This window comes from Oncorhynchus mykiss, chromosome 26 (genome assembly GCF_013265735.2).
Source record: "Oncorhynchus mykiss isolate Arlee chromosome 26, USDA_OmykA_1.1, whole genome shotgun sequence".
Classification (NCBI taxonomy): Eukaryota; Metazoa; Chordata; class Actinopteri; order Salmoniformes; family Salmonidae; genus Oncorhynchus; species Oncorhynchus mykiss.
The window spans coordinates 14,686,688-14,703,412 of record NC_048590.1 but is presented as its reverse complement, the minus strand read 5'-3'; the positions used below and the strand labels follow the sequence as shown (position 1 = coordinate 14,703,412).

At 42.3% G+C, this 16,725-nt stretch overlaps 1 protein-coding gene across 1 annotated transcript in view; it reads left to right on the top strand.

The window, feature by feature from the left end:
• LOC110506082 (SH3 and multiple ankyrin repeat domains protein 3-like) overlaps positions 1 to 305 on the top strand; it is an 85,626-nt gene extending 85,321 nt beyond the window's left edge. Inside the window, exon 12 of the mRNA XM_036964122.1 lies at positions 1 to 305. This exon is cut by the window's left edge and continues 467 nt beyond it. The gene's annotated coding sequence lies outside the window, so the exon portion shown is untranslated.
• Positions 306 to 16,725: the final 16,420 nt, after the last annotated feature.

Here is a 16,725-nt window from a genome sequence, read left to right as displayed (position 1 = left end):
GGGAGGGGGTTCAATGGAGGGTAAGGCCTGATCCCCCACATTCCTTCTCTCCCCTCTCCTCCCCCTCCTCTCCTCTCAAGCCACACTGTCAGATGTCAGACATGTGGGGCTTTAACGGTGATGTGTATTCATGGATGCAAAGGGAAGCCAGGCTTCCCCAAAATAAAAATGTGCATAATTTATCTCTCTGTCTTTCATAATTTTCCTTCAATTTGCAAGAGGCTGAATGTATCTCACTGGAGAAAGCATCCGAGCGAGCTAAACAGCATCCTTCTGTCCGGTCAAAAAGACTATGACATTGTGGCCGTCCGTAGCATTGAATGCAAGGGAAGCTAGCGAGCATTTGGCCTCCTTTTATATATTTTTTTAAATATAACAATAGCCAATCAGCGTTGAGCTAAACTGAGTGAGCTCAACTGGGAATGGTCCTGGTGCACCAAAACAAAGTGTCAAGGGAAACCAGTTTGGATGTGGCTTCACACCAACTACATCACATCAAAAGCAATACGTAATTTATAAAAAAAAAACTGGAATTGTTGTATCTCATTGTGTTTTTGTCCTCCGGTGGCTAGCTAGCTAGCTATAATCATCCCTTTCTTAAATTAACCATGGAAGATAGGAATTAGATTTACTTGATTCTCCGTACTGGTCAATGATTATAACGGCAATTCTGATCCAACAGTATATGCATACAGTGTGGCGCTGGCCTGAGAGGAGGGAAGTTCAATGTAGCTAGCTAGATGTAATAGGCTAGCGTTAACTTGCTAGCCTAGCGCATCAAAATCAAATCAAATTGTGTTTGTCACATGCGCCGAACACTTACTTACAAGCGCTTAACCAACAATGCAGTTTTAAGACAAAAATACCTCAAAAAAGTAAATAAATAAAAGTAACAAATAATTAAGGAGCGGCAGTAAAATATAAAATAACCATAGCGAGGCTATATACAGAGGGTACCGGTACAGAGTCAATGTGTGGGGGCTCCGCATTGCCCATGAAAGGAAGTTAGGATTGCAAGCGAGCATTTTAGCCAGGTAGCCTAGGACAACAAAAAATGTAAGTGTGTGCTGTATGACAGGGAGGAAGATGTCCTTGGCGTTTCTCTACAAGTAGGATGAGTCAACATGTTTTTTCTACTTGCACGCACGGACACACACACAAATCATGGACAGCCACATCATATTTAGCTTACGTTGATTGGACTAAATTGTTTTTGGTATCTTTTAGTTGTCACTTCGTTAGATCAAGCACAGGTGATTTGATGAGGAAGTTAAAATGGTGTTGGAATAGTCAAGGCAGCTCCTGTTTACTTTTCGACTTGCTGTGGTAACTCTCTGTGGTTCTAAATCAATGGTTGTTTAGTGGTCTGAACATTTTGGAAAAATTAACTTGCTGGACCATGCTGTAGGTCAAGTAAGTAATATGCTATGTTGCTCTCCGATTTTGTGATGAAACAAATGTGCGATTGAATTTATTCTGCCACTGTCTTCTTATTGTCTCGGCCTTAGGCCTATATACCACGGTAGCAAGGCATATGAACCAGTGGAGGCTGCTGCAGGGAGGACGGCTCATAATAATGGCTGGAATGGAGTCAATGGAATGGTATCAACCTCATGGAAACCACATGTTTGATGTGTTTAATACCATTCCATTGACTCCATTCCAGCCATTATTATGAGCCGTCCTCCCTGCAGCAGCCTCCACTGGTATAAACAAACAATTTATAGAGCAAATAGTGCAATTAACATGACAAACAGGTTGTAATATGGCTTTTTTTTCCCTGACTTGGCTTCCCCAGTGATTTTACCCATGCACTGCTACTGGGCTTTGAGCTAGTATGTTACTGTGTGCGTGTTCTCTGCTGTGTCATCAAAGGCCCTTGGATATCTTTGTACAGTATGATCTGCCTCATGACCTTTAAAGCAAGGGGTCTTCTGGGTATTATACGCTGGCACAAGTGTGACATCACTCTTGTATGTTATGGTTGTCATCCTATTGCTGATAACCATAATAATTTCTGGAAGCTTGGGTTCCTTCCCATTCCCATGCGTTTGGTCAATAACCACATTAGCCATCAATCTCTGTGATAGATCAGTTATTGTGTTGCTAGCCATAGTTCGGTAAACATAACAGAAATCATTGCTCTGTTTTGTGCTACCCATAGCACTGGAATGGTAGCAAAGGATCACTAACAGTCCAATTCCAATTTTCAGGGGCTCCTGAGTGGCGCATGGGTCCAAGGCACTGCATCTTAGTGTAAGAGGCAGTCCCTGGTTCAAATCCAGGCTATATCACATCTGGCTGTGTTTGGGAGTCCCATAATGTGGTGTGCAATAGGCCCAGTGTTGCCGGGGGTAGGCTGTCATTGTAAATAAGAATTTGTTCTCAACTGACTTGCCTAGTTAAATAAAGGTTCAATTAAAAAATCATTCAGACTCAGTGTTGGTTTAAATGTACTAGGTGAAGTAATGTCAAGGCAGGCAGTGAGTTGTGTTAGCCTCAGTCTCTGGTACATGTGAACAGGCCCGGTCTCTCTCTTCTCTCTGGTAGGCTAAGCGCTGCGCTGAGGTGTGTTCTGATGTCCTCTGGGCTGCAGGGGAATTAACACATCACGCTCCAACCCCTTCTCTTTCAACTGGCCCATTTATTCTCTCTATGCCCACTCTCCCTCACTTTCTGTCATCTCACTCGCTCTCTGTCGATGTCAATATTCCTCTGTTTTCTTTTATTTGTTCTGTCTCTCTCTCAATTAAATTATATTATATGATGCTTTGTTGGCATAATTGCATAATACAAAATGCATTATGTCTTAACCTTCCATGCTCCTTCTCTCTGACTCTCTCCATTAAAATAACATAACATTGATCAGAAATCCAGTGTAGACATTGTTAATGTTGTAAATGACAATTGTAGCTGGAAATGGCAGATTCTTTATGGAAAATCTACATAGGCGTACAGAGGCCCATTACCAGCAACCATCACTCCTGTGTTCCAATGGCACGTTGTGTTAGCTAATCCAAGTTTATCATTTAAAAGGCTTGTTGATCATTAGAAAACCCTTTTGCAATTATCTTAGCACAGCTGAAACTGTTTTACTGACTAAAAAAGCAAAACATCAGTCTCAACGTCAACAGTGAAGAGGCGACTCCGGGATGCTGGCCTTCTAGGCAGAGTTCCTCTGTCCAGAGTCTGTGTTATTTTGCACATCTTAATGAACAGAGCAAAGTACAAAGTGATCCTTGATGAAAACCTGCTCCAGATCACTCAGGACCTCAAACGAAGGTTCACCTTCCACAACAACCCTAAGCACACAGCCAAGAAAACGCAGGAGTGGCTTCTGAATTTCCTTGAGTGGCCCAGCCAGAGCTCGGACTTGAACTAGATCAAACATCTCTGGAAAAATAGCTGTGCAGCAACGCTCGCCATCCAACCTGACAGAGCTTGATAGGATCTGCAGAGAAGAATGGAATAAACTCCACAAATACAGGTGTGCCAAGCTTGTAGGGTCATACCCAAGAAGACTTGAGGCTGTAATCGCTGCCGAAGGTTTTTCAACAAAGTATTGAGTAAAGCGCCTGAATACTTATGTAAATGTGATATTTCCAATATTTTTTTATATGTAATAAATTTGGAAACATTTCTAAAAACCTATTTTTGATTTGTTGTTATGTGTTATTGTGTGTAGATTTAATCAATTTTAGAATAAGGCTGTAACGTAAGAACATTTGGAAAAATTCAAGGGGTCTGAATAGTTACCGAAGGCACTGTATATTGTACCAGTCAAAAGTTTGGACACACCTACTCATTCAAGGGTTTTTCTTTATTTTTACTATTTTCTACATTGTAAAATAATAGTGAAGACATCAAAACTATGAAATAACAAATATGGAATCATTTAGTAAACAAAATTGTTTTAAAAAATTGAAATATATTTTATATTTGAGATGCTTCAAAGTATCCACCCATTGCCTTGATGAGAGCTTTGCACACTCTTGGCATTCTCACAACCAGATTCATGAGGTAGACATTTGGAATGCACAATTAACAGGTGTGCCTTGTTAAAAGTACATTTTTGGAATTTCTTTCCTTCTTAATGTGTTTGAGCCAATCAGTTGTGCTGTGACAAGGTAGGGGTGGTATACAGAAGATATCCCTATTTGGTAAAAGACTATGTCCATATTATGGCAAAAACAGCTCAACTAAGCAAAGAGAAACGACAGCCTATCATTACTTTAAGACATGAAGGTCAGACAAGGTCAGCCAAGTGCTATGATGAAACTGGCTCTCATGAGGACGCTGCAGAGAGTAAGTTCAATAGAGTTGACTGCACCTCAGAAATTGCAGCCAAAATATATTTAGATTTGTTTAACACTTTTTTGGTTACTACATGATTCTAAATATGTGATATTATTCTACAATATAGAGTAGGTGTGTCCAAACTTTTGACTGTTACTGTATATATATTGGCAGATGGGGCGCAGCATGCCCCCTTTTTCCTGTCTGGCTGTTCTCACCCCTTCCCTGCGACACGCCTTTTGAACCAGCCCTGGAGCTCTTGGCAGAGAGAACTCGTTTCACACATTTCCAGATCAGAAGTACCTTAGGGCTGCCCCCAAAATGCCTGACAGAAAAGGGGAACACAGTATGGAAATAGCTAGTACAAACCCTTGCAGGGGCAGTCTCATCATTCATTGCGAATGCATGGATAGCAGGACATGAAAGTGTGAAGATTGAGTCTGATTGTCTACCTTACCTACATGTACTACATGTACTTACTTAGTAGTATTTTTAAAGGGGACAGTTTTTATATTGGCAAATCAGTAAGTGCCCAGCTTAAAATTCTAGGGAGAGAGAATCTTTTTGTAATGTTGCTCTTAATGTTCCCTAACTTTTTCCATTAGTTAGAGGAAAATTCAATCTATGTTAGCAAAAACCTTCTAAGAATCTTTTTAGCATGTTTTGGTGTTAAAGTTAGGAGAACATTCCCTTTATGTCAAGCATAAATGATCTAGAACGTGGTTACAAGGTTCTCAGAATATACAACAATGTTCTAGACATGTTTTATGGGATGTTGCAAGAGTATTCATGTGTCCAACTTTCTGTGTGTTAGGAGAATATCTCATCGACGTCCCACCAAACCTACACAGAACATGGTTGCCATGTTCACACAACATAAGATATTAATGTCTAGATGTGTTTCATGGGAATGTTGCAAGAACATTCATATGTCCAGTTTGCTGATGCTTAGGAGAATATTCAAAAAATGTCCCACCATACATACACAGAACATCAATCAATCAAATGTATTTATAAAGCCCTTCTCACATCAGCTGATGTCACAAAGTGCTGTACAGAAACTCAGCCTAAAACCCCAAACAGCAAGCAATGCCGGTGTAGAAGTACGGTGGCTAGGAAAAACTCCCTAGAAAGGCCAGAACCTAGGAAGAAACCTAGAGAGGAACCAGGCTATGAGTGGTGGCCAGTCCTCTTCTGGCTGTGCCAGGTGGAGATTATGACAGAACATGGCCAAGATATTCAAATGTTCAAAGATAATAATAATCACAGTGGTTGTCCTGGGTGCAACAGGTCAGCACCTCAGGAGTAAATGTCAGTTGGCTTTTCATAGCCTATCATTCAGAGTATCTCTACCGCTCCTGCTGTCTCTAGAGAGTTGAAAACAGCAGGTCTGGGACAGGTAGCACGTCTGGTGAATAGGTCAGGGTTCCATAGCCGCAGGCAGAACGGTTCAAACTGGAGCAGCAGTACAACCAGGTGGATTGAGGACAGTAAAGAGTCATCGGGCCAGGTAGTCCTGAGGCATGGTCTTAGGGCTCAGGTCCTCCTCCGAAAGAAAGAAAGAAAGACAGAAACAAAGAAAGAAAGGAAGAGAATTAGAGAAAGCATACTTAAATTCACACAGGACACCGGATAAGACAGGATAAATACTCCAGATATAACAGACTGACCCTAGCCCCCCGACACATAAACTACTGCACTATAAATACTGGAAGCTGAGACAGGAGGGGTCGAGAGACACTGTGTCCCCATCCGACGATACACTCGGACAGGGCCAAACAGGCAGGATATAACCCCACCTACTTTGCCAAAGTACTGCCCCCACACCACTAGAGGGATATCTTCAACCACAACTTACCATCCCGCACAGCAAACCCAAGGTGGGGCGCCAACCCAAACAGGAAGATCACATCAGTGACTCAACCCACTCAAGTGACGCACCCCTTCTAGGGATGGCATGGAAGAGCACCAGCAATCCAGTGACCCAGCCCCTGTAATAAGATTTGAGGCAGAGAATCCTAGTTGAAAGAGGGAAACTGGCCAGGCAGAGACAGCAAGGGCAATTCGTTGCTACAGTGCCTTTCCGTTCACCTTCACACTCCTGGGTCAGACTACACTCAATCATAGGACCTAATGAAGAGATGAGTCTTCAATAAACTTAAAGGTTGAGACTGAGTCTGCGTCTCTCACATGGATGGGCAGACCATTCCATAAAAATGGAGCTCTATAGGAGAAAGCCCTGCCTCCAGCTGTTTGCTTAGAAATTCTATGGACAGTAAGGAGGCCTGCGTCTTGTGACCGTAGCGTACGTGTAGGTATGTACAGCAGGACCAAATCAGAAAGATAGGTAGGTGCAAGCCCATGTAATGCTTTGTAGGTTAGTAGTAAAACCTTGAAATCATCCCTTGCCTTGACAGGAAGCAGGTGTAGAGATGCAAGCACTAGAATAATATGATCACATTTTTTGGTTCTAGTCAAGATTCTAGCAGCCGTGTTTAGCACTAACTGAAGTTTATTCAGTGCTTTATCCGAATAGCTAGAAAGTAGAGCATTGCAGTAGACTAACCTAAAAGTGACAAAAGCATGGATACATTTTTCTGCATCATTTTTGAACAGAAAGTTTCTGATTTTTGCAATGTTACGTAGATGGAAAAAAGCTGTCCTTGAAACAGTCTTGATATATTTGTCAAAAGAGAGATCAGGGTCCAGAGTAATGCCGAGGTCCTTCCCAGTTTTATTTGAGACGACTATATAACCATCAAGATTAATTGTCAGAATCAACAGAAGACTCTTTGTTTCTTGGGACCTAGAACTAGCATCTCTGTTTAAAATTAGAACATTTGCAGCCATCCACTTCCTTATGTCTGAAACACAGGCTTCCAGGGAGGGCAACTTTGGGGCTTCAGCATTGTTTCATTGAAATGTACAGCTGTGTGTCGTCCGCATAGCAGTGAAAGTTAGCATTATGTTTCCGAATGACATCACCAAGAGGTAAAATATATAGTGAAAACAATAAACAATAGTGGTCCTAAAACAGAGCCTTGAGGAACACGAAAATTGACAGTTGATTTGTCAGAGGACAAACCATCCACAGAGACAAACTGATATCTTTCCGACAGATAAGATCTAAACCAGGCCAGAACTTGTCCGTGTAGACTCATTTGGGTTTCCAATCTCTCTTTCGTATACATTGATTGTCTTCAGGAAGGCAGTGAGTTGCCGCGCAACAGCTTTTTCAAATAAAAATTGAGAGGAATGGGAGATTCGATATAGGCCAATTTATTTTTAAATATTTTCTGGGTCAAGGTTTGTCTTTTTCAAGAGAGGCTTTATTACTGCCACTTTTAGAGAGTTTGGTACACATCCGGTGGATAGAGAGACGTTTATTATGTTCAACATAGGAAGCAGCCAAGCACAGGAAGCAGCTCTTTCAGTAGTTTAGTTGGAATAGGGTCCAGTATGCAGCTTGAAGGTTAAGTGGCCATGATTATTTTCATCAATGTGTCAAGAGGTATAGTATTAAAAAACTTGAGTCTCTCCCTTGATCCTAGGTCCTGGCAGAGTTGTGCAGACTCAGGACAACTGAGCTTTGGAGGAATATGCAGAATTAAAGAGGAGTCCGTAATTTGCTTTCCATTGATCATGATCTTTTCCTCAAAGAAGTTCCTGATTTTATCACTGCTGAAGTGAATGCCATCCTCTCTTGGGGAATGTTGCTTTTTAATTAGCCTTGCGACAGTATCAAAAATACATTTTGGATTGTTCTTATTTTCCTCAATTAAGTTGGAATAGGATGATCGAGAAGCAGTGAGGGCTCTTCGATACTGCACGGTACTGTCTTTCCAAGCTAGTCAGATGACTTCCAGTTTGGTGTAGCGCCATTTCCGTTCCAATTTCCTGGATGCTTGCTTCAGAGCTCGGGTATTTTCTGTATACCATGTTTCTTATGACCAATGTTTTTTAGGGGTGTGACTGCATCTAGGGTATTGTGCAAGGTTAAATTGAGTTCCTCAGTTAGGTGGTTAACTGATTTTTGTACTTTGACGTCCTTGGGTAGGTGGAGGGAGTCTGGAAGGGCATCTAGGAATCTTTGGGTTGTCCGAGAATTTATAGCATGACTTTTGATGATCCTTGGTTGGGGTCTGAGCATATTATTTGTTGCGATTGCAAACGTAATAAAATGGTGGTCCGGTAGTCCATAATTATGAGTAAAAACATTAAGATCCAAAACATTTATTCCACGGGACAAAACTAGGTCCAGCGTATGACTGTGGCAGTGAGTAGGTCCGGAGACATGTTGGACAAAACCCACCAAGTCAATGATGGCTCCGAAGGCTTTTTAAGGACTTTTCCATGTGAATATTAAAGTCACCAAATATTTGAATATTATCTGCCATGACTAGAAGGTCCGATAGGAATTCAGGGAACTCAGTGAGGAACGCTGTATATGGCCCAGGAGGCCTGTAAACAGTAGCTATAAAAAGTGATTGAGTAGGCTGCATAGATTTCATGACGAGAAGCTCAAAATATGAAAACGTCATTTTTGTTTTGTAAATTGAAATTTGCTATCGTAAATGTCAGCAACCCCTCCGCCTTTACGGGATGCGCGGGGGATATGGTCACTAGTGTAACCAGGAGGTGAGGCCTCATTTAACACAGTAAATTCATCAGGCTTAAGCCATGTTTCAGTCAGGCCAATCACATCAAGATTATGATCAGTGATTAGTTAATTGACTATAACTGCCTTGGAAGTGAAGGATCTAACATTAAGTAGCCCTATTTTGAGATGTGAGATATCACAATCTCTTTCAAAAATGGCAGGAATGGAGGAGGTCTTTATTCCAGTGAGATTGCTGGCGAACACCGCCATGTTTAGTTTTGCCCAACCTAGATCAAGGCACAGACACAGTCTCAATGGGGATAGCTGAGCTGACTACACTGACAGTGCTAATGGCAGGCTCCACTAAGCTGGCAGGCTGGCTAATATGGTTGACATATTCTCAGAACATAAGATATTTATGTTCTAGACACGTTTCATGGAAACGTTGCAATAACATTCATTTGTATTTGTATTTCTTATGGATCCCCATTAGCTGCTGCCAAGGCAGCTGCTACTCTTCCTGAGGTCCAGCAAAATTAAGGCAGTTTATACAATTTTTAAAACATTACAATATATTCAGACTTCACAACACACTGTGTGCCTTCAGGCCCTACTCCACCACTACCACATATCTACAGTACAAAATCCATGTGTACGTGTGTGTATAGTGCATATGTTATCGTGTGTGTGTATGCATGTGTCTGTGCCTTTTTGTTTGTATTGCTTTACAGTCCCCACTGTTCCATAAAGTGTATTTTTATCTGTTTTATAAATCAAATTTTACTGCTTGCATTAGTTACTTGATGTGGAATAGAGTTCCATGTAGTCATGGCTCTATGTAGTACTGTGTGCCTCCCATAGTCTGTTCTGTACTTGGGGACTGTGAAGAGACCTCTTGTGGCATGTCTTGTGGGGGTATGCATGGGTGTCTGAGCTGTGTGCCAGTAGTTCAAACAGACAGCTCGGTGTATTCAACATAAATACTAGTGGTGATGAAGTCAATCTTTCCTCCACTTTGAGCCAGGAGAGATTGACATGCATATTATTAGTATTCGCTCGCTTTGTACATCCAAGGACTAGTCGTGCAGTCCAGTTCTGAGCCAATTTTCCTAAGTCCCTTTATGTGGCACCTGACCACACGACTGAACAGTAATCCAAGTGAGACAAAACTAGGGCCTGTAGGACCTGCCTTGTTGATAGTGCTGTTTTTTTGTAGGGGGTAGATCAGCTTTAATATTGCAGATAGAGAGTAGCTTCCATCAATGTAATTGTCTGCATCACTTCCAATTGATAGTGCTAGTGCTGTTAAGAAGGTAGGGCAGCGATTTGTTATGGACATACTTCTTCCCATCTTAGCTATTGTTTTGAGCATGACAGTTTACAATCCAGGGTTACTCCAAGCAGTTTAGTCACCTCAACTTCGCTCAATTTCCACATTATTTATTACAAGATTTAGTTGAGGTTTAGGGTTTAGTGAATGATTTGTCCCAAATGCAATGCTTTTCGTTTTAGAAACATTTAGGACTAACTTATTCCTTTCCACCCACTCTGAAACTAATTTCAGTCACTGTAGTAGCTGACATCTATAGTGTCAGCTACTGCTTCGAGGCAAGCAACACTGAAACATGCATGAGAGCACCAGCTGTCCCGGAGGACTGTGTGACCATGCTCTCCGTGGCCGAGCGACACCTTTAAACAGGTTAACATTCACAAGGCCGCAGGGCCAGACGGATTATCAGGACGCATATTCAGACCATGCGCAAACTCAGACCGTACTCAGACCATCACTTACATTTTCAAACTCTACCTGACGCAGCCTGTAAAGCCTACATGTTGTAAGTCCCTGTTCCCAAGAACGCCAAGGTAACCTTTCTAAATGACATCTGTAGCCATGAAATTCTTTGAAAGGCTGGTCATAGCTCACATCAACACCATCAGCCCAGACACCCTGGACCCACTCCAATTCACATACCACCCAAACAAATCCACATAATTTATATTGCATTACACACTGCTTTCGCTCACCTGGACAAGAGGAACACCTATGTGAGAATGCTGTTTATTGACTATAGCTCACCGTTCAACACCATAGTGCCCTCCAAGCTCAACACTAAGTTAAGGACCCTGGGACTGAGTACCTCCATCTGCAACTGGAGCCTGGACTTCCTGACGGGCCGCTCCCCAGGTGGTGAGGTTAGGCAACAACACATACGCCAAGCTGACCCTCAACACGGGGGCCCCTCAGGGGTGCATGCTTAGCTCCTTCCTGTATTGCCTGTTCACCCTCGACTGCGTGGCGGTGCACAACTCCAACACCATCATTAAGTTTTCTGATGACACCGACAATGGTAAGCCTGACCACAGACGACGATGAGACAGCCTATAGGGAGGAGGTCAGAGACCTGGCTGTGTGGTGCCAGGACAACAACATCTCCCTCAACGTCAGCAATGCAAAGGAGCTGAACGTGGACTACAGGAAATGGACGGCCGAGCATGGCCCCATTCACATCGATGGGGCTGTAGTGGAGCAGGTTGAGAGCTTCAAGTTCTTTGGTGTCCACATCATCACAGAATCTATCATGGTCCACATACACCAACACAGTCGTGAAGAGTGCACAACGAAGCCTCTTCCCCCTCAGTTGGCTGAAAAGATTTGCCATGGGCCCTCAGATCCTCAAAAAGTTGAACAGCTGCACCATTGAGAGCATCTTGACTGGCTGCATCTCCGCTTGTTATGGCAAATCCTTGGCATCCGACCGCAAGGTGTGCTTCATAGGGTAGTGTGTATGATAGTGTACATCACTGGGGCTGAGCTCCCTGCAATCTAGGACCTCTATACCAGGCGGTGTCAGAGGAAGGCCCTAAAAATTGTGAAAGACTCCAGCCACCCAAGTCATAGACTTCTCTGCTACCTCACGGCATGTGTTAGTTACAATGTTAGTTAATAATATTAAAAAGTTAACCAAATAGCTACACGGACTATCTGCATTGACCCTCTTTGCACTACCTTTTTTGACTCATCACATACGCTGCTGCTACTGTTTATTATCTATCTTGTTGGCTCGTCACTTTATTCCTAGTTATACAGTATGTACATTTCTACCTCAATTACCTTGTACCCCTGCACATCGACCCGGTACTGGTAGCCTGTGTATATAGCCACGTTTTCGTTACTCATTGTGTATTTATTATGACTTTTATTATTATGTTTAATTGCTTTTCTATTATTTCTCTATTTTCTCTATCTCTGCATTGTTGGGTTGGGCCCGTAAGTAACAGTGTCACTGTTAGTCAATGCCTGTTGTTTACGAAGCATGTGACAATTTATGGGCAGGGCAGAGAAACGAAAAAGGAAGAAAGAAGATTTAATTTTAACAAAATAATTACTTAGGTTAACAGGCGCTCAGACTGGCCTCTGCCTGGGGGTATCCAAATCACTAAGTCCGCCCTTGGCCATCGTGGGTGGAAAGAGAGGAAAACAGAGGGAAAGACACACACACACACACACACACAGGTGTTTCTTTGAGAAAGAGAACGCCGCACAGACACAGGTCCTTATTCTCTATTTTGTATTTACATTTTTGGGGTGGGGTATTTTCATTTTCTCCCCCATTTGCAAGACAATTAAATATTGTATTGGCATGTCTGTGTTTCTGTTTGTTTCAGAACTTCAATCATATAGTTGGCTTGCCTGTGCTGTGTAATCCCTCAAATACTTTAAGCCCTGCAAAGATGATTTATTACTCATAAATAATCTTTAATTTCTCTTGCTCATTTGGTGTCCTTTCCACTCCCCCAAACTGTGTGAGATTAGTGTCAGTAGGAGGGAGGGAACAAAGGAGGGAGGGATGGGGGAGGAAAAGTAGAAAATAGGGAAATGGAGGTCAACGAAGACCCCCCTTCACGTTGAACTGTAAGCAAAACCGTAACCATCCCCCCTCTTCCACACACACACACGCATGCACACCCTTCAATTACTCTACCACTCCCCCTGCACACCCACACATTCAGATATGTAGACACACACACACACACTAAGGAAACCTTCACAGCGACCAGACATGTACGTCATGTACCTTCTCCATTGATCGGTGGTCATGGAAACAAACTCCCTACAGTACACCAGTGGTTGCTATGGAGTGGGCCTGTTGTGATGTAGTTTTTATCTCTTTCTCCTCCCTCCTCTCTTCATTATCTTTCTTCTCCTTTACATTATGTCCTCCTCTCGGCAGTAACCACAGAGCTCTACCCGGATTCAATCCTTAACGCTTAGTGGGACTGCCTGTCTGGTTTTCCGGCTTTTCTCCAGACACTGTGGATTTGGGTATTTCTGGGCATTCAAGGCATGTCCCTGTCACTGATTGCATCTGAGAGAGAGGGATAGAGAGAAATATGAAGAGCGAGGGAGAGACAGAGAAAGAGTGTCTGAAAGAATGAGAGTGATAGAGAAGGTGTATGTGAAAGACATAAAGTGAGGGAGAGAAAGAGGGAAGAGACATTTAGGAGTGCAAATGGAAAAAACTGCCTCTATCAGGAGGAAAGTTCATTTTGGAGGTAAGTGTGTGTGTGTGTGTGTGTGTGTGTGTGTGTGTGTGTGTGTGTGTGTGTGTGTGTGTGTGTGCATGTGTGTACACGCACTTGTTGGTTGCTTGAGTTGATTTATTGCTTAAGGGTTGTTGTTTTTTTTACCAAAGGAGATAGTTATTTGTGTTTCAGTGGTGCACACTTCTGCAGCTTGTTGTTGTCACTGTCACTTTATCCAATCCTTTCAGATCGATATACTTGAAGTGCCTATAGGGTGGTAGGGGTTGGGGGTCGATTTCTAACTTGTAATTCGTTGTGTACCCTTAGAATGAAAACTGGAGTGTGTCCATATGTCTATGTTTGTTTGCACATTTGATTGGATTGCAGAGCTGCACTTTCTTGTACAGGAGTTTCACAGTTTGCATGTTGCTGCTGTTTGTTTTCTTTCTTCCTATTACTGTTGATGAATTGATTTCTGTAGCCATCATGCATGCGGTCGGTGACTGATGTGGTCAATAACTGTTGGTCCTTCTGTTCTTCCACAGACACCAGAGCTGACCGCTCGGACAGGAGGAAACTCTTCCGACACTACACTGTGGGGTCCTACGATAGCTTTGACGCCTCCAGGTAAGGCTACTCGGATGCCTGTCCTAAAACACACATACACAAACAAACACACAGGGTGATAAGCTAAGTGGAGGTTTATGTGAAGTGGTAGCGTGTCTCAGAGCAGTGTTTTGAGGTTCGTTTTTTCTTTAGTTTTCAGTTGAAGTTATCCTTCAATTTTTCTCCTCTACTTCTTCTCTCCCGTTGTCTCCCAGTCACAGGCTTAATTTCCAAGGTGTTGGATTTGACCACTAGGTAATTCCTCCACAGTCCACACACACGCAAGCATGAAAGCCAGTACACACAGTGGTGGAATAATTACTCAATAAAATAGTATTATTGAGTAAAAGAGTAAAAGTAAAGATACCTTCATAGAAAGTGACTCAAGTAAAAGTGAAAGTCACCCAGTAAAATAATACTTGAGTAAAAGTAAAAGTCTAAAGGTAAATGTAATTGCTAAAATATACTTAAGTATTAAAAGTTAAAGTAGAGATAATTTCTAATTCCTTATATTAAGCAAACTAGATGACACCATTTTCTTGTTTTGAAAATGTACGGATAGCCAGGGGCACACTCCAACACTCAGACATAATTTACAAACGAAGCATGGGTGTTTGGTGAGTCCACCAGATCAGAGGCAGTAGGGATGACTAGGGATGTTCTCTTGATATGTGGGTGAATTGGACCATTTTCCTGTGATGCTAAGCATTCAAAATGTAACAAGTATTTTTTGGTGTCAGGGGAAAATGTATGGAGAAAAAGTACATGACTTTACTATTTATATTTTTTACAACTTTTACTTTTACTTCACTTCATTCCTAAAAAAGTAAACTATAGATACCCCAAGAAAATTACTTAAGTAGTACTTTAAAGTATTTTTACTTATGTACTTTATACTACTGCGCGCACACACACACACACACACACACACACACACACACACACATAGAAGCATCATGCAGCTAATCTTCAGGGAGCACTGATGGCACATGACCCCTCAGTTTCAATAGGCGCACACACACACAACACACCGGGCCAAGCGTGTCACTCGGATGTGTTCTTCATTGTGTTCAAATCTCATTTAACTGCAGCAACCCAGCGGGCTGAGACAAATGTCCTTGTCAATACATGAATACGCTATTAAGCTGTGTTTGATCAGGCCAGTTTGTATTCATTAGGCACCCGTCCAAACAAATCACAGACCAGAGCAGAGAGCAACTACTGCTTGCCTAGTTAAATAAAGGTTCAATAAAAAAAATATATAAAAAAATACGTTAGCTGGGTGTCAAACCAAAGCATGCAGCTACACGGCGTGGTGCCCGACCACTATGTATACCACAGACCATTATGGACCATTACACCACTACAGAGTGTTATAAACCTTTATAGCTAGACCATTACAGTCCATTTTAGACCACTACCCACAGCATGTATTGTGATATAGGCATATCTCCCATAAGAGACCGTTCGAAAATTACTTTGGGGGACCAAAATAGGGGAGGGGGATGCAACTTTTTTCTTTGCTTTGGGGAGGGTTGTTTTGTTTTTTATTGGGCACACTACAATACAGTGGAGAGTATTGTGCATTTCCCCCTCGATTTACATTCACCATTTTGGCAAGTTTTCCTATGTTCCATCCTAGCCAACTTTCCCATCTACTCCCTTATGGAACCTGTGGTTCAACCAATGGAAAGTGTTCTATGGGACACCTGTTATGCCACTGACAGGCTGTGCGCTGTAAGACACAGGTTTGTTGTGTGAATGAATGAAAGGATTTCCCTGTGTTCTGTTTAGGCTACATTTATAATGTGCTGCAATGTATCAATTTATCACCACCAGATCACATTCCACCAGAGCTACATGTCGCCTACGCTCTCGTCATTCAATCTTCCCCGCTAGTTCATTGCCAATTTTGTTGCCGTTTTATATTCAGCAAGCAAGAGGGCTTCTTCTCCTTAAAAAAAAAAGTTATTTAGAGTATACATACTCTAAATAAGTATATATTTTTACGTAAAGTAAGTATTACTAAACTAAACTATAGGCCTATATTGTTATCCTTGGACTCGCATTGGGTTGGGCTAGGCTAGTCATTGAATAGCCCATTCATAGACGCTAACTACCTTAAGCGCCTATAGATGGTAGTAACTTCTGGCCGGAGGAGTTTTGTTAAGAGCCCTCAACGCTTGCTGTAAACGTTAAGATGTTGGTAACTACCTGTTGCTAAATATCTCAAACTAAAAGCATCATTTTTGGGACAAATCACTCACTCAACCCTGAACCTCATTGAGCAAGTTGAAGAGAATAAACTGCTGGGTGTCACCCTAGATAGCAAGCTATCATGGACATGTCCCGCCAAACTACTTCTTATCACCTGCCTGCTTAACCCGGAAGTCAGCTGCAACAACGTGTCAGAGGAAACACCATTCACCTGACGACCGAGGTCAGCCTGCAGGTGCCCGGCCCACCACAAGGAGTCGCTAGAGCGCGATGAGCCAAGGAAACACCGATTGAGAATCGATTCACATTTATCCTAATGTAGTCTACTATCTGATAACCTACAGTCAGGATTTAAAGGTAGGCCTGGGTTTTAATAGGATACATTTTCAGGAAAGGAGAAATGTGATTTGCTCTTGTGTTTGAGATGAGCTGGTAGCTTTGATTGATGGGTCATTTTGATGGGTGTGTGTGTGTGAGTTCAG